Consider the following 19,862-nt stretch of genomic DNA (forward strand, 5'->3'; position numbering starts at 1 on the left):
TAGTGTCCTCTACACCCACTCCTAGTCTCTTCCACACCCACTCTTAGTCTCCTCCACACCCACTAATAGTCTCCTCCTCACCCACTCCCATTCTCCTCCACACCCTCTCCTTGTCTCCTCTACACCCACTCCTAGTCTCCTCCACACCCACTCGTAGTCTCCTCCACACCCACTCCTAGTCTCCTCTACACCCACTCCCAGTCTCCTCTACTCACACTCCTGGTCTCCTCTACACCCACTCCTTGTCTCCTCTAATCCCACTCCCAGTCTCCTCCACACCCACTCCTAGTCTCCTGCAAACCCACTTCTAGTCTCCTCTACACCCACTCCTAGTCTCCTCTACACCCACTCCTAGTCTACTCAACACTCACTCCAAGTCTCCTCCACACCCACTGCTAGTCTCCTCTACACCCACTCCTAGTCTCCTCTACACCCACTCCTAGTCTCCTCCACACCTACTCCAAGTCTCCTCCACACCCACTCCCAGTCTCCTACACACCCACTCCTAGTCTCTACACCCACTGCCAGTCTCCTTCACACATACTACTAGTCTCCTCTGCACCCACTCCTAGTCTCCTCTACACCCACTCCTAGTCTCCTCTGCACCCACTCCTAGTCTCCTCTACACCCACTCCTAGTCTCCTTCACACCCACTCGTAGTCTCCTCTGCACCCACTCCTAGTCTCCTCTACACCCACTACTAGTCTCCTCCACACCCACTCCTAGTCTCCTCTGCAGCCACTCCTAGTCTCCTCTACACCCACTACTAGTCCCCTCTACACCCACTCCTAGTCCCCTCAACACCCACTCCTAGTCTCCTCTACACACAATCCTAGTCTACTCTACACCCTCTCGTAGTCTCTTCTACACCCTCTCGTTGTCTCCTCTACACCCATTTATAGTCTCCTCCTCACCTACTACAAGTCACCTCCTCACCCACTCCTAGTCTCTTCTACACCAACTTCTAGTCTCCTCTACACCCACCCCTAGTCTTCTCTACACCCACCGCTAGTCTCCTCTTCACCACCTCCTAGTCTCCTCTATAGTCACTCCTAGTCTCCTCTACACGCACTCCTAGTCTCCTCTACACCCTCTGCTAGTCTCCTCCACACCCACTCCTAGTCTCCTCCACACCCACTCCTAGTCTCCTCTACACCCTCTCCAAGTCTCCTCCTTACCCACTTGTAATCTCCTCTAAACCCTCTCGTAGTCTCCTCCACATTCACTCCTAGTCTCCTCTACACCCACTCCAAGTCTCCTCTACACCCACTCCCAGTCTCCTCCACACCCACTCCCAGTCTTCTCCACACCCACTCCTAGTCTCTTCCACACCCACTCCTAGTTTCCTTCACACCCACTCATAGTCTCTTCTACACCAACTTCTAGTTTCCTCTACACCCTCCCCTAGTCTCCTCCACAACCACTCCCAGTCTCCTCCACAACCACTCCCAGTCTCCTCCACACGCACTCCCAGTCTCCTTTACACCCACTACTAGTCTCCTCTACAACCACTCCTAGTCTCCTTCACACCCACCACTAGTCTCCTCTACACCTACTCCTAGTCTCCTTCACATCCTCTACTAGCCTTCTCTACTCCCACTCCTAGTCTCCTCTACACGCACTTCAAGTCTCCTCTACTCCCACTCTTTGTCTCCTCTACACCCACTTCTAATCTCCTCTACACCTGTTCCTAGTCTCTTTCACTCCCACTCCTTTTCTCCTGTAGGTATTTATTAATGGTGACTTTACATAAGATAGGTATTATTATTGGTGACATTACATAAGATAGGTATTATTATTGGTGACATTACATAAGATACGTATTTATTATTGGTGACATTACATAAGATAGGTATTTATTATTGGTGACATTACATAAGATAGGTATTTATTATTGGTGACATTACATAAGATAGGTATTTATGCATCACTATGGGATAAGGATTTATGATCCTTATCAGTATAGCTGGGTCCTGTAGACTTTATTGTTAACCTTGAAGAACAAATTGTATGAGGATGCGTCGAGGACACACTTGTATTTCGCCAAGATGTTCGTGCCGATGACGAAAGGATACCTGTCTTCTGGGTTTGGATGGATAATTAAGTCATCCTCTAGATACACGCTGCCTTCCATGTGTATCCGGAGCTTTTTGGGAGGGCATTTCTCTACACCAAGTCTCTTTAAGTATAGGCTTGAGACGTACGTGTTTTAAACCCCCGAGTCGACGTGTATTTTGTCTGTGCAATTGTCAGGTTGTGATGAATCTGGCAGAGGAATCCTTAGGCAAGATTCTCTGGAATTATACAACCCAGACCCATTATTTTGAGACGTTGGGATGTTCTTGAAATAGAGATCAGAATTATCCTGTTTAAACTGCTGTATTACTTGGTACTCAACCATGAGAGGGAAGCTGAAGAAAAGGCTGGGGATCAGGTGTGGGCCGAAGTAATTATCCATTTGTGGCGGGCCAATTTAGACTTTTGTAAGCAACACCATGCCGTTTTCTAGTTATATTTCCACATCTTCGACAATACTATGAGTAATGTTTCTTTCTTCGGTAAATAAGGTAATTTTACTATACTCGCTGGAGGTTACTTCCTTATCCAAGCCAAGTATTCTTGCATCTCTGCCTTCTATGAAATTGATTGTGGTGCCGGTGTCTACAAACATGGAACAGAGCTCATCGTTGGCCAGAGCATACAGCTCATTGTGACCCTTCAGGGCAATCTTCTTCAATCCCTTCAGGGATGGGCGCTCAGTGCGTGTAGGGGTGTGAAGTAGGTAGACTGTTAAAACCTCTCCATCGGGACTGACTTCATATGCAGTGGCGTCATCGGTGAATTTTGGTCTCTTTCCGGGACCATTGATGGTCTTGCAGCCACCCTTCTTCCTCTTGCAGCCACGGCCCACCACTTGTTTGGTCTGTGTGTCCATGACTAGACGGGTGAAGGTTACCTTACAGTGAGTCGCGCTCTCTGACCACCAAATTATATCCTACTTACATTATATTTAGTCAAGCAACAATAACATCTTTAACTTTTATATTTGTAAACAAACATAAAACTTTATGTATTACCAAATACTCTTTGGTAAATACATAAACGCTGTGTATTTTGTGTTACAAATATTTAAATAGTTAAGAAGAGCCGCTAAATCTGAATATTTTGCGCCGTTTTGGAGAGTAAACAAAGTACGAGAAGGTGCAGCCCCGCTGGAGCAGTTCCAACAACGCGCGCCCGTATTAGTAAACAAACATCTAAGTTAAATTACTACGTCTTTCCTAGTAATAAAAAATTTAAGTTATAAATATATGTAATCACTCTATATTTTAAATACAAATACAAATGTAAATAATTTAGGAGTCTCCTAGTGAGGTTAATGTTGTGCGGCGTTTGGAAGACTGGACCAAGTTGAGAAAAAGTGGAAGCCTCTGGAGGAGTACCGTGGCCCTGGACTCTTATTTGTTAAGTGTATTACCAGGATTTACCATAGGCCTAATACTCCCTAGTGGCCTCGACGGAGACTGGAAGCCTGCGGCTTGTCGAAGGTACTAACATTGTTCCTGAGGAATTTTTTCTACTGATTTTTTTTTAACTGAAGTAAGTTGTTGACATTAATAATAATAATTTTTTCACCAGAAGGTACAATGGGTTGGTGAGATTACATAAGATTGGTATTTGTACATTCTTGTAACTCCACTAACACCCGTCCACACGTTTACTTCTAATTTTGTTATGAAATTAGACTAAAGTAAAAATAGTAAGAGTAAAAATAGTTGTGATCATGTCTGCATTCAGTACCAGCATTATAGTGAGTAAATATACCATATTTCTTTATTACTTACATAGTACTGGCAGGCTTTCGGTGGCTTGGGGTTGCTTGTGGTGGCTTTGGGTAGCTTGTGGTGGCTTTCGATAGCGTGTGGCTTTGGGTAGCTTGTGGTGGCTTTGGATAGCTTGTGGCTTTGGGTAGCTTGTGGTGGCTTTGGATAGCTTGTGGCTTTGGGTAGCTTGTGGTGCCTTTGGATAGCTTGTGGCTTTGGGTAGCTTGTGGTGGTTTTGGGAAGCTTGTGGTGTCTTTGGATAGCTTGTGGTGGCTTCTATCTTGAGATGATTTCGGGGCTTAGTTTCCCCACGGCCCAGTCCTCGACCAGGCCTCCACCCCCAGGAAGCAGCCCGTAGCAGCTGTTTAACTCCCAGGTACCTATTTACTGCTAGGTAACAGGGGCATCAGGGTGAAAGAAACATTTTTGCCCCTTTGTCTCCACCTCCACCGGGGATCGAACCCGGAACCTCAGGACTACGAATCCGAAGCGCTGTCCACCCAGCTGTCAGGCTTTGGGAAGCTTGTGGTGGTTTTGGGAAGCTTGTGTCTTTGGATAGCTTGTGGTGGCTTTGGGTAACTTGTGATGGCTTTGGGTAGCTTGTGGTGGCTTTAGGTAGCTTGTGATGGCTTTGGGTAGCTTGTGGTGGCTTCAGGTAGCTTGTGGCTTTGGGTAGCTTGTTATGGCTTTGGGTAGCTTGTGGTGGCTTTGGGTAGCTTGTGGTGGCTTTAGGAAGCTTGTGGTGGCTTTGGATAGCTTGTGGTGGCTTTGGGTAGCATGTGGTGGCTTTGGGAAGCTTGTGGTGGCTTTGGGTAGCTTGTGGTGGCTTTGGGTAGTTTGTGGTGGCTTTAGGAAGCTTGTGGTGGCTTTGGATAGCTTGTGGTGGCTTTGGGTAGCTTGTGGTGGCTTTGGGAAGCTTGTGGTGGCTTTGGGTAGCTTCTGTTGGCTTTGGGAAGTTTGTGGTGGCTTTAGGAAGCTTGTATTCACCTATTTGTATTTACCTAGTTGTTCTTGTGGGGGTTGAGCTCTGCTCTTTCGGCCCGCCTCTCAACTGTCAATCAACTGTAACTACAGTACTAACTATATTTTTTTTTTCCACACACACACACACACACACACACACACCCTAAACGGTGCCAAACAGATGGAAGAAGTACTAAGGAATGCTAGAAAATTGCAAAGGGATGAGGATGGGAAAGGGTGGTCATTAAGACGAGATCTTTCAAAAGAAGATAGAGAGAAGCTGAAACTGAACCTCGCCGAGGCAAAACATTTAAATGAGAGCAGGAATGAAGAAGAAATAAATTTTTTTTTCTACAAAGTGATAGGGGTAGGCAAACCAGTAAAGTGGTACATAAAGGCAAACCAACAAAATCAATAGAGAGAGGGGGAGTGAAGAATAAGGAGAGGGGGAACAAGTTCCTGAAGATTACATACACCAACATAGATGGAGTGAGATCGAAGATACTGGAGTTAAGTGATGTAATACAGCTGCAGACACCAGACATTGTTGCACTCACGGAGACAAAACTTGAAGATGTAATTTTAAATGAGGTCATATTCCCAAGGGGCTACTCAATTTGGAGACGGGACAGAAAAATTAGGAAAGGCGGTGGCGTTGCAGTGCTGGTGAAAGAACACCTAAAGGTGAAGGAAATAATGACTGCCAATCCACAAGAAGTTGACATAATAGCACTAGAGATCTGTTATGAGGATGATAAACTAATGATGATAAATGCATATAGTCCACCGCCAAGCAGCACATGGTCAAAGGAGGAGCTAGATAGTAAACGTGAAGGTCTTATAACAATAATGAGAGAGATTATAGCGAGAGCGGATAACGATAGATCACGACTGTTGATAGTCGGTGACTTCAACTTGAAATCCATAGACTGGGAAGCATATGAAGCTAAAACAGAAGATTTTTGGACCTGTAAATTTGTAGACCTCATCCTGGAAACATTCTTGTATCAACATGTTAAACAAGCTACGAGGATGAGGGAAGGGGACGTTCCCTCCATGCTAGATTTGATATTTACCAGGAAGGAGGAAGAGATATTTGACATTCAGTACCTTCCTCCCTTGGGTAAAAGTGACCATGTCTTTTTGGGAATAAAGTATGCAATGCGTTATAAGCTGGAAGAAAATAAGGAGGTTGAAGCAGTTGAAAAACCAGACTTCAGGAGAGGACATTATGGTGACCTTAGAAATTTTTTTAGTGAGTATAATTGGACAGACTTGATGCTAGGCAAGGAAGTGAATGAGATGTATGGCAAGTTTTGTGAAATATATGATAAAGGCACAAAAAAATTTATACCAAAACAGAGATGCAGAACTAGGAAACAGGATTGGTTCAATAGAAATTGCGAGAGGGCTAGAGACCGAAAGACACAAAAATGGAATCAATACAGGAAGAGGCCGAACCCCCAAACATACCAGCGATACAAAGATGCGAGAAACAACTACACGGCAGTGAGGAGAGAGGCAGAAAGAAATTTTGAAAAAGGGATTGCGGACAAATGTAAAACAGAACCAGGTCTATTCTATAAATTCATAAACAACAAATTGCAGGTAAAGGATAATATTCAGAGGTTGAAAATGGGAAATAGATTCACGGAAGATGAAAAGGAAATGTGTGAAACACTAAACGAAAAGTTCCAAAGTGTGTTTGTACAAAATGAAATCTTTAGGGAACCAGATACAATAAGAATTCCAGAGAACAACATAGAACACATAGAGGTGTCTAGAGACGAAGTGGAAAAAATGCTCAAGGAGCTCGGTAAGAACAAAGCAGCTGGCCCAGATGGCGTTTCACCATGGGTTCTGAGAGAATGTGCATCTGAGCTCAGCATTCCACTTCACCTGATCTTTCAGGCATCCCTGTGTACAGGAATCGTAGCAGACGGGTGGAAACAGGCTAACATAGTTCCAATCTACAAAAGTGGCAGCAGGGAAGACCCCCTCAATTATAGACCTGTATCATTGACAAGTGTAATAGTGAAAGTATTGGAAAAACTAATCAAAACTAAATGGGTAGAACACCTAGAGAGAAATGATATAATATCAGACAGACAGTATGGTTTTCGATCTGGAAGATCCTGTGTATCGAATTTACTCAGTTTCTATGATCGAGCCACAGAGATATTACAGGAAAGAGATGGTTGGGTTGACTGCATCTATCTGGACCTAAAAAAGGCTTTCGACAGAGTTCCACATAAGAGGTTGTTCTGGAAACTGGAACATATTGGAGGGGTGACAGGTAAGCTTCTATCATGGATGAAAAATTTTCTGACTGATAGAAAAATGAGGGCAGTAATCAGAGGCAATGTATCAGAATGGAGAAATGTCACAAGTGGAGTACCACAGGGTTCAGTTCTTGCACCAGTGATGTTTATTGTGTACATAAATGATCTACCAGTTGGTATACAGAATTATATGAACATGTTTGCTGATGATGCTAAGATAATAGGAAGGATAAGAAATTTAGATGACTGTCATGCCCTTCAAAAAGACCTGGACAAAATAAGTATATGGAGCACCACTTGGCAAATGGAATTTAATGTTAATAAATGTCATGTTATGGAATGTGGAATAGGAGAACATAGACCCCACACAACCTATATATTATGTGAGAAATCTTTAAAGAATTCTGATAAAGAAAGAGATCTAGGAGTGGTTCTAGATAGAAAACTATCACCTGAGGACCACATAAAGAATATTGTGCAAGGAGCCTATGCTATGCTTTCTAACTTCAGAATTGCATTTAAATACATGGATGGCGATATACTAAAGAAATTGTTCATGACTTTTGTTAGGCCAAAGCTAGAATATGCAGCTGCTGTGTGGTGCCCATATCTTAAGAAGCACATCAACAAACTGGAAAAGGTGCAAAGACATGCTACTAAGTGGCTCCCAGAACTGAAGGGCAAGAGCTACGAGGAGAGGTTAGAAGCATTAAATATGCCAAAACTAGAAGACAGAAGAAAAAGAGGTGATATGATCACTACATACAAAATAGTAACAGGAATTGACAAAATCGACAGGGAAGACTTCCTGAGACCTGGAACTTCAAGAACAAGAGGTCATAGATTTAAACTAGCTAAACACAGATGCCGAAGAAATATAAGAAAATTCACCTTCGCAAATAGAGTGGTAGACGGTTGGAACAAGTTAAGTGAGAAGGTGGTGGAGGCCAAGACCGTCAGTAGTTTCAAAGCGTTATATGACAAAGAGTGCTGGGAAGACGGGACACCACGAGCGTAGCTCTCATCCTGTAACTACACTTAGGTAATTACACTTAGGTAATTACACACACACACACACACACACACACACACACACACACACACACACACACACTAGTGTGTGTGAAGGAACTAGTGAAAGAAAATGAGGCATGGAAAGTGAAGTGTGGTGACTTTGAAGAAATAAACAAGAAAATAGACTCATATGGTGAACAACTCCAAGCAAGCCTAAGGGCTAACATAGAGTTAGGTAAGGATCTCCAACTGGAAACTTCACTGACAACTCACATAGAGGAGGTGAATAAAGAACTAGAAAAGTATAAAGAAGAAATAAAAGCGACATATGCTGAAGTTGTAAAAGAGAAAGAGACTATCAAAGAAGTGTGTTCGGAAGTCAAAACCAGAAATGACCAGCAAGAAGCAGAAATTAGGCAAGCAATTAGGAAAGAACTGGTTACCAACAGTAAACTGGTACAAAACACTGCAGATAGAACTAAGTCCATAATCATTTTTGGATGTTTAGAGAAGGAAATTTCATCTAGGGTGGACCGAGCAGCAGAAGAGATGAAAATCATAGAGAAAATAGTAGGTTTAGGAGAAGGCTCAAAGGAAAATGTCAGTGATTTTAGAAGAATAGGAAAATATGAGAAAGAAAAGAACCGCCCCTTAAGGGTGACCTTTAATGGAGTGAAAAAAATGATGGAAGTGCTAAGAAATGCCAGGAAACTGCAGAGTGATGAGGTTGGCAAATTTTGGTCAATAAGACAAGACCTATCCAAGGAAGACAGAGAAAAGCTGAAAATGAACTTAATTGAGGCAAAACGTCTAAATGGGGATAGAAATGAAGAAGACAGAAATTCTTTTTTTTACAAAGTGACAGGGACTGGAAAGCTTGTGAAATGGTACATAAAAACAAAGCAACAAGATCAGTAGTGGAAGGGGGAGTAAAGAGCAAAGGAAAAGGGAACATGTTTCTGAAAATTGTATATACCAACATAGATGGAGTGAGGTCAAAAACTTTGGAGTTGCAAGATATAATCCAGCTTAGGGTCCCAGATATTGTTGCATTATCAGAAACGAAACTTGAAGGAAATATAATAAATGAAGTCATATTCCCAAGAGGCTACTCAGTTTGGAGACGTGACAGGAAAACTAGGAAGGGAGGAGGAGTGGCTGTACTGGTGAAAAAACACCTGAAGGTAAAAGAGTTAATATTTGAAAACCCTCGAGATATTGACATAATGGCATTGCAGGTCTGGAATCAGGATGATAAGCTGATAATTTTAAATGCCTACAACCCACCAGCAAGCAACACATGGACAAAGGAAGAACTAGATGACAAACGAGAGGGCTTCATAATGGTCATGAGAGATATTATTGCACAAGCAGATAAAGATAAATCATGACTGTTGATACTGGGGGACTTCAACTTTAAAACAATAGACTGGGAGGCCTATGAAGCAAGAACGGAAGACTTTTGGACATGCAGATTTGTGAACCTCATTCTGGAGACATTCTTGTATCAACACATAAAGCAGGCCACAAGAATGAGGGAAGGAGATGTACCGTCAGTACTGGATCTAGTATTCACCAAGAAAGAAGAAGAGATATTTGACATCCAGTACCTTCCTCCCTTGGGAAAGAGTGATCACATCCTGTTAGACATAGATTATGCTTTAAGATATCATCTAGAAGAAAATGGGGACATTGAAACAGTTGATAAACTCGATTTAAGGAGAGGACACTATGGGGAACTTCAAAAAATTTTTAATGAGTGTAATTGGACAGAATTGTTGCTAGGCAGGGAAGTAAATGAAATGTATGCCAAATTTTTAAAATTATACGAGGAAGGCACACAAGCATTCATACCAAAACAGAGGTGCAAGGCCAGAAAACAGGATTGGTTCGACAGAAATTGTGAGAGGGCAAGAGACCAAAAGACACAAAAATGGAATCAGTATAGGAAGAGGCCAAACCCTCAAACATACCAACGATACAAAGATGCGAGAAACAACTATACGGCAGTAAGGAGAGAGGCAGAAAGAAATTTTGAAAAGGGGATAGCGGATAAATGTAAAACAGAACCGGGCCTATTCTACAAATTCATAAACAACAAATTGCAGGTAAAGGATAATATCCAGAGGTTGAAAATGGGAAACAGATTCACGGAAAATGAAAAGGAAATGTGTGAAACATTAAATGAAAAGTTCCAAAGTGTGTTTGTACAAAATGAAATCTTCAGAGAACCAGACACAATAAGAATTCCAGAGCACAACATAGAGCGGATAGAGGTGTCTAGAGATGAAGTGGAAAATATGTTCAAGGAGCTCAGTAAAAACAAAGCAGCTGGCCCAGATGGAGTTTCACCATGGGCTCTGAGAGAATGTGCATCTGAGCTCAGCATTCCAATTCACCTGATCTTTCAGGCATCCCTGTGTACAGGAATCGTAGCAGACGTGTGGAAACAGGCTAACATAGTTCCAATCTACAAAAATGGCAGCAGGGAAGACCCCCTCAATTATAGACCTGTATCATTGACAAGTGTAATGGTGAAAGTATTGGAAAAACTAATCAAAACTAAATGGGTAGAACACCTGGAGAGAAATGATATAATATCAGACAGACAGTATGGTTTTCGATCTGGAAGATCCTGTGTATCGAATTTACTCAGTTTCTATGATCAAGCCACAGAGATATTACAGGAAAGAGATGGTTGGGTTGACTGCATCTATCTGGACCTAAAAAAGGCTTTCGACAGAGTTCCACATAAGAGGTTGTTCTGGAAACTGGAAAATATTGGAGGGGTGACAGGTAAGCTTCTAACATGGATGATATATTTTCTGACTGATAGAAAAATGAGGGCAGTAATCAGAGGCAATGTATCGGAATGGAGAAATGTCACAAGTGGAGTACCACAGGGTTCAGTTCTTGCACCAGTGATGTTTATTGTGTACATAAATGATCTACCAGTTGGTATACAGAATTATATGAACATGTTTGCTGATGATGCTAAGATAATAGGAAGGATAAGAAATTTAGATGACTGTCATGCCCTTCAAGAAGACCTGGACAAAATAAGTATATGGAGTACCACTTGGCAAATGGAATTTAATGTTAATAAAAGTCATGTTATGGAATGTGGAATAGGAGAACATAGACCCCACACAACCTATATATTATGTGAGAAATCTTTAAAGAATTCTGATAAAGAAAGAGATCTAGGAGTGGTTCTAGATAGAAAACTATCACCTGAGGACCACATAAAGAATATTGTGCAAGGAGCCTATGCAATGCTTGCTAACTTCAGAATTGCATTTAAATACATGGATGGCGATATACTAAAGAAATTGTTCATGACTTTTGTTAGGCCAAAGCTAGAATATGCAGCTGTTGTGTGGTGCCCATATCTTAAGAAGCACATCAACAAACTGGAAAAGGTGCAAAGACATGCTACTAAGTGGCTCCCAGAACTGAAGGGCAAGAGCTACGAGGAGAGGTTAGAAGCATTAAATATGCCAAAACTAGAAGACAGAAGAAAAAGAGGTGATATGATCACTACATACAAAATAGTAACAGGAATTGATAAAATCGACAGGGAAGATTTCCTGAGACCTGGCACTTCAAGAACAAGAGGTCATAGATTTAAACTAGCTAAACACAGATGCCGAAGAAATATAAGAAAATTCACCTTCGCAAATAGAGTGGTAGACGGTTGGAACAAGTTAAGTGAGAAGGTGGTGGAGGCCAAGACCGTCAGTAGTTTCAAAGCGTTATATGACAGAGTGCTGGGAAGACGGGACACCACGAGCGTAGCTCTCATCCTGTAACTACACTTAGGTAATTACACACACACACACACACACACACACACACACACACACTCACACACTCACATTGTTGCACTCACGGAGACAAAACTTGAAGATGTAATTTTAAATGAGGTCATATTCCCAAGGGGCTACTCAATTTGGAGACGGGACAGAAAAATTAGGAAAGGCGGTGGCGTTGCTGTGCTGGTACAAGAACACATAAAGGTGAACGAAATAATGACTGCCAATCCACAAGAAGTTGACATAATAGCACTAGAGATCTGCCATGAGGATGATAAACTAATGATAATAAATGCATATAGTCCACCGCCAAGCAGCACATGGTCAAAGGAGGAGCTAGATAGTAAACGTGAAGGTCTTATAACAATAATGAGAGAGATTATAGCGAGAGCGGATAACGATAGATCACGACTGTTGATTGTCGGTGACTTCAACTTGAAATCCATAGACTGGGAAGCATATGAAACTAAAACAGAAGATTTTTGGACCTGTAAATTTGTAGACCTCATCCTGGAAACATTCTTGTATCAACATGTTAAACAAGCTACGAGGATGAGGGAAGGGGACGTTCCCTCCATGCTAGATTTGATATTTACCAGGAAGGAGGAAGAGATATTTGACATTCAGTACCTTCCTCCCTTGGGTAAAAGTGACCATGTCTTTTTGGGAATAAAGTATGCAATGCGTTATATGCTGGAAGAAAATAAGGAGGTTGAAGCAGTTGAAAAACCAGACTTCAGGAGAGGACATTATGGTGACCTTAGAAATTTTTTTAGTGAGTATAATTGGACAGACTTGATGCTAGGCAAGGAAGTGAATGAGATGTATGGCAAGTTTTGTGAAATATATGATAAAGGCACAAAAAAATTTATACCAAAACAGAGATGCAGAACTAGGAAACAGGATTGGTTCAATAGAAATTGCGAGAGGGCTAGAGACCAAAAGACACAAAAATGGAATCAATACAGGAAGAGGCCGAACCCCCAAACATACCAGCGATACAAAGATGCGAGAAACAACTACACAGCAGTGAGGAGAGAGGCAGAAAGAAATTTTGAAATAGGGATTGCAGACAAATGTAAAACAGAACCAGGTCTATTCCATAAATTCATAAACAACAAATTGCAGGTAAAGGATAATATTCAGAGGTTGAAAATGGGAAATAGATTCACGGAAGATGAAAAGGAAATGTGTGAAACACTAAACGAAAAGTTCCAAAGTGTGTTTGTACAAAATGAAATCTTTAGGGAACCAGATACAATAAGAATTCCAGAGAACAACATAGAGCACATAGAGGTGTCTAGAGACGAAGTGGAAAAAATGCTCAAGGAGCTAAGTAAGAACAAAGCAGTTGGTCCAGATGGAGTTTCACCATGGGTTCTAAAAGAATGTGCACCTGAGCTCAGCATTCCACTTCAACTGATTTTTCAGGCATCCCTGTGTACAGGAGCTGTAGCTGATGTGTGGAAAAAGGCTAACATAGTTCCAATCTACAAAAGCGGAAACAGGGAAGACCCCCTTAATTATAGACCTTTATCATTGACAAGTGTAATAGTCAAAATATTGGAAAAAATAATTAAAACTAAATGGGTAGAACACTTGGAGGAAAACGCTATAATATCAGACAGACAGTATGGTTTTCGATCTGGAAGATCCTGTGTAACGAACTTGCTCAGTTTTTATGATCGAGCCACAGAGATTTTACAGGAAAGAGATGGTTGGGTTGACTGCATCTATCTGGACCTAAAAATGGCTTTCGACAGAGTTCCCCATAAGAGGTTGTTCTGGAAATTGGAACATTGGAGGAGTGACAGGTAAGCTACTAACATGGATGAAAAATTTCCTAACTGACAGAAAAATGAGGGCCATAATCAGAGGCAAGGTATCGGATTGGAGGAATGTCACGAGTGGAGTACCTCAGGGTTCAGTTCTTGCACCGGTAATGTTCATTGTCTACATAAACGATCTACCAGTGGGAATACACAATTACATGAACATGTTTGCTGATGATGCTAAGATAATGGGGAAGATAAGAAACTTAGATGATTGTCATGCCCTTCAAGAAGACCTGGATAAAATAAGTATATGGAGCAACACTTGGCAAATGGAATTTAATGTGAATAAATGCCATGTTATGGAATGTGGAATTGGAGAACATAGACCCCACACAACCTATAAATTATGTGAGAAATCTTTAAAGAATTCTGATAAAGAAAAGGATCTAGGGGTGGTTTTAGATAGAAAAATGTCACCTTAGGACCACATTAAGAACATTGTGCGAGGAGCCTATGCTACACTTTCTAACCTTAGAATTGCTTTTAAATACATGGATGGAGAAATACTAAAGAAATTGTTCATGACTTTTATTAGACCAAAGCTGGAATATGCAGCAGTTGTATGGTGCCCATATCTTAAGAAGCACATCAACAAACTGGAAAAGGTGCAACGACATGCCACTAAGTGGCTCCCAGAACTGAAGGACAAGAGCTACGAGGAGAGATTAGAGGCATTAAATATGCAAAAACTAGAAGATAGAAGAAAAAGAGGCGATATGATCACTACGTTCAAAATAGTAACAGGAATAGATAAAATTGATAGGGAAGAATTCCTGAGACTCGGAACTTCAAGAACAAGAGGTCATAGATTTAAACTAACGAAACAAAGCTGCCGGAGAAATATACAAAAATTCACTTTTGTAAACAGAGTGGTAGACGGTTGGAACAAGTTAAGTGAGAAGGTGGTGGAGGCCAAAACCGTCAGTAATTTCAAAGCATTATATGACAAAGAGTGCTGGGGAGACGGGACACCACGAGCGTAGCTCTCATCCTGTAACTACACTTAGGTAATTACACACACCCAGGAAGCAGCTCCATAACAGCTGTCTAACATGAAGGTACCTATCTACTGCTAGGTGACAGGGGAATTACGGGTGAAAGAAACTTTGCCCATTTGTTTCTGCCTGGTCCGGGAATCGAACCCGGGCCACAGAATTATGAGCCCTGCGTGCTGACCACTCAGCTACCAAACCCCCAATTTGTGGTAGCTTTGTGAAGCTTGTTGTGGCTTTTTGTATCTTCTGGTGGCTTTGGTAAGTTTGTGGTGGCTTTGGGTAGCTTGTGGTGGCTTTGGGTAGCTTGTGGTGGCTTTGGGTAACTGGTGGGGGCTTTCGGTAGCTGGTGGTGGCTTTGGGTAGCTTATGGTGGTTTTGGGTAGCTGGTAGATGCTTTGGGTAGCTGGTGGTGTCTTTGGTTAGTCTGTGGTGGCTTTGGGAAGCTTCTGGTGGCTTTGGGTAGCTTGTGGTGGCTTTAGGTAGCTTGTGGTAGCTTTGGATAGCTTGTGGTGGCTTTGTGTAGCTTGTGGTGGCTTTGGGTAGCTTTGGGTAATTCTATGGACCTGTTCCTTGAATGAGAGATAGTTGGTTCTGGAATTGTTTTTATTGCTGTGTTCACCTTTCTCCAAAGCAGCTATGTCTTTCTGAAGATGAGGTCTCTATGCTTGGATGTAATAATCCAAGTGCGGGGCATTACGCATTGTTCATAATATACTATATAAAACATGTTATGTTTGCTTAAAAGAGGAGGAATGACATCGTATGACTACTCTTGGGGCCCTTTTCAAATTCCCACTCAATGTCTGGGGAACCTTGACCATGGGGGTCCTAAATGCAGAAACTGGGAAACTCTCCCATATGGACTTGGGAGAGTAGAAGGACTAGAACCCTATCCAGGTTGTTCAATACAAAATTGTGCCAATAATAAAATTTCCATAACGGTGACACAAACCTTGTGTACAGTATATACAAAATGCAAAATTTTATCTCTAAGTTTTGTGTTATTTGATTAGGATATGTTGGTTTCAACTGTTGTGATGATATACATATTAAACTTTTTCCAGGTCCTAGACCCTACTCCAAAAATGACTATAAAGAATGCATTTTATTTGCTTGTGAATAATACAATGCAGTGTAGAATCTATAAAATTTTGCTATTGCAGTTTTTGTGTATTTTCTAGATACAGTAGCACTATATTCTTTCTTAAGAGTAATTTCTATGTAATGTTATACCCATTTGTGCGTATATAGTTTGGGTCATTGTCATTGTTAAGTGCAGTGATGGAACTGGGTCGGATGTACTCTGCTAGTTTAGGTACCTAGTGTTTGCAGCATTGTGACCATTATTATTGTGTTCAAAATACATTATTTTATTTTGTGATTTTCAGGCTATCAGCTGTTTGCATGCTATGCAGTTGTGACATCTATTGCTGTCTGCTTCTACAACAAAATGTACAAGAAGATCAAGTATGGGGAGCCGGTCGGTTGAGCGGACAGCACGCTGGACTTGTGATCCTGTGGTCCTGGGTTCAATCCCAGGCGCCGGCGAGAAACATTGGGCAGAGTTTCTTTCACTCTATGCCCCTGTTACCTAGCAGTAAAATAGGTACCTGGGTGTTAGTCAGCTGTCACGGGCTGCTTCCTGGGGGTGGAGGGCTGGTCGAGGACCGGGCCGCGGGGACACTAAAGCCCCGAAATCATCTCAAGATAACCTCAAGATAAGATGTACCTTACCCCCTTTTTGGATATTTTGTATTTGCTGTAGAATGACAAGTTGCCTTTATAATTCGAGGACATAATGTTTATTTGGAAATTATAATAATTACAATATTTTAAATATGCTAAAGCATCTCTAGCCAGCTGGAAATGCAACATTTCATAGGTGAGAACCTGAAGTACAGATGTTTACATTCTCAGCTCCCTATTGAGAATCCTGGGTTCACCTTCTGGATGAGACAGAACTAGTTGGGCGCATTTCCTTTTATCTGTTGCCTCTTGACCTATCAGTAAAAAGGTACCCAGGAATTAGGCAATTGTTGTGTGTTGCATCCTGAGGAAGGTAGCTAGTTAACCTAGAGGGACCTCGATGAGCCTAGATACGTGAGGAACTGTAAATATCTTCCCTGCGATATTGAGAAATGATTTATATACTTGAAGCACCTCGGAGTGATAACAAGCCAACTTCCAGTAGTTGTCCAAAATAAATCATATTTGCTGACCAATATGTAGCGCCTTTTTATACAACTCTTGCCTTGGTTTTATGGTTAACATATACATAATTACCGTATATGTTAGCTCTAAGCCTCTGTACATTACTAATATAATTTTGTGCTAGGGCATAGCACTTGTCCTAGCTTCCGGGTATCTTTTGTCAAGATTTAATAGACAATGCTTATTTTGACAATCTTGTGTACATGTATAACTATTACATGTGTATTAAATGTGCTGTGAAAGGCCATTCAGCCACTAAGAGTTGACCTGATAACTTGGACACCTGTTATTTAGGTGAGAAAGTAGTGGAGGCCAAAACTGTTCGTAATTTCAATGCGTTTTATAACAAAGAGAGTTGGGAAGACGGGACACCACGAGCGTAGCTCTTGTCCTGTAACTACACTTAGGTAATTACCTTCAGCCCCTCCTACAGTGCGTTGTCACTTCAGAGTTAACCTAACAAGACACACACGAACCCAAGCAACCCACCTAACCTATCGAGGTTATTGGATAGAAAATGTCATTGTTGAGGGATTGGTCAATTCTGTAAAAAATGCAACAAACTGGGGGAGAGAAAGGGTTGTCATATACCATTAATTATATTTTCCAGTTTGTTAATAGATATTATTATTACCGTCATTTGTATTAACAGTTTTTCCCACCAAGTTTACTTGAGATCTTGAGATGAGATTCTTGAGATGATGATTTCGGGGCTTTAGTGTCCCCGCGGCCCGGTTTGTTCATTTCCATGAGAATGAAGGAAATTATGAAGAGAAGGCACTTATTCAGTATGACTATATATTTGTCATACATGAATGGGATACTGGATGAAGTGAAGGAAAGATGCCCAACCACTTGGCCCATCAGGGAAATAACACTCACCTGCAAGATGTGAGGCAGTTGCTCTACTCATCTGTCAAAGTTCTTTTTCACATTCACTTGAAACTTAAAACACTTGTGTTTTAGCATAATAGTGTGTTTAATTTTGGGCTCTGAAGATAATATTTTTACTTAAATGTATGTGTTGCTTTCTTAATTTTGGGCTCTGAAGATAATATTTTTACTTTAATGTATGTGTTGCTTTCTTATTGTCCAGTTTTTACTTGAAAATTATATTTTAGTAGACACCTAACCCACAAATCTGAGAAAAAACAAAATGTTTTCGACAGCCCAAAATGTCATTATTTCCTTCATTTTCAGATACTGTATGTAGGTTGGTTGTTTAAATTTTCAGCTAAGTTAATGTGACTTATTCTCATCATAGATTTCAGTACATTGTGTAGGATCATCAAACTGATCTTTATCCTCTTATAATTGGTAGTGTCTTCCACACAAACCATTTTTTTAAAGTAATGTAAAACATGTTACTGTCTCCAGTAATAACAAGTTCATAATTAAATCCATTTGTTGAGTGTCTTTTAGGGCATAAAGGCCACAGTAGTAAAATATTGCATAAATAGTATGTGGTATATTTTATTTGAAAGTTATGCCCTTGAACACAAGTTATAAATATAGTACTTGGAAATTGGAAGTAAAAGTATATAGAGATGCTAGAGAATGCTTGCAATGAGTTAGTCAAGAAATCCTAATCTTTAATAAATGTAAGGCTTTGAGTCAACACTTGACTAGTATATACAGGACTTCATAGCACCTATTTTCAAGTTTTTTGATACTGTAATGTGGTATGGTTTTTTCTTCCTGTAGGCGAAATTGATGGCGAATGTTGAAGGTTGGGAGGTTGGTAAATATTACAGTGAACCCATCTTCAAAACTGTACCTGACAAGCGCTATATTGACTCCATCATCCAAGAGTACTACATTCATGGTCCCTCATCCAACTACATTTTTGGCCCCTACTTTTCCCTCTTCACTTGACCAGTGACTGATGGAATAAAAATTTGTGGTACTGTACTACTGTATCCCTCTGATCAACTGCTTAAATTTGTAGGTTTTCATGTATCTAGTTTGAAAGTCTACACATGATGTAATATGAACATACCTGCATAACACAAATAAATTTGTCATATGTTAAAATGTGCATGCCAACTGAAATAGAAAATTTAATAGTTAAAAATGTTTTTTCTTCCCCCCCCCCCCCTTTTCTCTGCAAATTTTGTTTGAGGGGTTAGTGTGATGCCCCTAAAAATCCACAGTAAATGGCCATGTACAGAGCTACAGAGGCTGCCTAGAAAAGAGGATTTCACTATTCAACAAATATCTAATGAAAATCTCACTGACCTAACAAATTCTCAAAGACCTGAAAGTTGTAGCATTAAATATTATGATAGATATCGTGAGGAGACATTCACATAAGGGACTAATAGAACAAGAACCCGGCAATGTGATGTTATAGTGGCCAGAATATGCCTGGGATATAGACGTATCTGGCAGCTTTCTCAAAACCCAAATGTCAAGTACACAATGTGTCAACTTTGTGAAAGAGAAAACATGCACTCTCTTGAACATTATATTGTAGAATGTCCCATAATGACTGACTTTCGCCCTCCTGGGCTAAGGTATGCTGAACTCTGTAGTTACTATATGAGTACTGGAACACTTGATAATATATTGGACTTGTATCCAAGATTGACCATGTAATATATCAATCATACAATGTATATATATGATGTAACTATATAACCTGAGCTTGTAAAAGCACCTTCATCACCTTCAGTGATTAAGTGCTTAATTGCACACTAGTTTCTTTATCAGCTACCTCACCCTGTCAGAGTAAATGAGACAAATGTATGTGAATGCATGTGTGTGTGTGTGTGTATATGTATGTATATGTGTGTGTGTGTGTATGTATATGTATGGGTATAAAGTATATATGGAAGCTGATCAGAATTACATTTCACCTTTGTGAATGTACATTAATGACACTATGTAAAAGACACATCTAACACTTTATGTAGGGCATACG

The 19,862-nt window shown here is 40.9% G+C and overlaps 2 long non-coding RNA genes across 2 annotated transcripts in view; one reads left to right on the forward strand and one right to left on the reverse strand.

The window, feature by feature from the left end:
• LOC138365801 (uncharacterized) overlaps positions 1 to 19,862 on the reverse strand; it is a 266,841-nt gene that overhangs the window by 225,801 nt on the left and 21,178 nt on the right. The window lies entirely within an intron of this gene.
• Positions 3,750 to 19,013, forward strand: LOC123754490 (uncharacterized). Its single transcript, XR_011229020.1, has 3 exons — positions 3,750 to 3,811; positions 16,117 to 16,334; positions 18,644 to 19,013. It is a non-coding gene; the product is annotated as an uncharacterized lncRNA (long non-coding RNA).

The sequence above is a fragment of the Procambarus clarkii genome, chromosome 18 (assembly GCF_040958095.1).
Source record: "Procambarus clarkii isolate CNS0578487 chromosome 18, FALCON_Pclarkii_2.0, whole genome shotgun sequence".
In the NCBI taxonomy this organism is placed as follows: domain Eukaryota; kingdom Metazoa; phylum Arthropoda; class Malacostraca; order Decapoda; family Cambaridae; genus Procambarus; species Procambarus clarkii.